The 580-nt window shown below is 54.1% G+C and overlaps 1 protein-coding gene across 2 annotated transcripts in view; it reads left to right on the top strand.

Moving 5' to 3' along the window:
- The first annotated feature begins 402 nt into the window (after positions 1–402).
- Positions 403–580, top strand: part of N4BP1 (NEDD4 binding protein 1) — a 25,412-nt gene continuing 25,234 nt past the window's right edge. The window contains exon 1 of one of the 2 annotated variants that reach the window (XM_072422473.1): positions 403–527. The gene's annotated coding sequence lies outside the window, so the exon portion shown is untranslated. Of the gene's footprint in view, positions 573–580 lie in introns of both variants that reach the window. The other variant, XM_072422474.1, reaches the window with a different exon arrangement.

Here is a 580-nt window from a genome sequence, read left to right as displayed (position 1 = left end):
AGCAATAATACCAGGGACCCCAATCACCTGTGTCCCCCAGCAATAATACCAGGGACCCCAATTACCTGTGTCCCCCTAGCAATAATACCAGGGACCCCAATCACCTGTGTCCCCCCCCGCAATAATACCAGGGACCCCAAACACCTGTGTCCCCCCAGCAATAATACCAGGGACCCCAATCACCTGTGTCCCCCCCCCCGCAATAATACCAGGGACCCCAAACACCCCCAGGTTTAATTCTAGCGACCCCCAGCTAACCCGGACCTCTGTCATGGCCTGGCCGTGGCACAGAATTCCCCGGTCCCTCCTCTCGGAATATTCTCTTGGAATGTTTTGCTGTCACATGAAATTCCCGGTCTCTCAGCTCTCTGCCTACAAGCTCCGCCCACTTCCGCATGTCCTCCACTAACGTCACTTCCGGGTCTGTGTAGTGGAGAGGAATTAGCAGTTAGCGATCCACTTTCTGTTTGTCCGAATAACAAATCATCAGAGCTCGGGGCCCAGGCTGCCGCCCTATGTATGGACGTGTGAGTACACCCGACAGCATCTCCGTGTTATGTGTTCATATTCAGGTATACCT

The sequence above is a fragment of the Pyxicephalus adspersus genome, chromosome 9 (genome assembly GCF_032062135.1).
Source record: "Pyxicephalus adspersus chromosome 9, UCB_Pads_2.0, whole genome shotgun sequence".
Classification (NCBI taxonomy): domain Eukaryota; kingdom Metazoa; phylum Chordata; class Amphibia; order Anura; family Pyxicephalidae; genus Pyxicephalus; species Pyxicephalus adspersus.
This window is presented reverse-complemented; position numbering and strand designations above follow the sequence as displayed.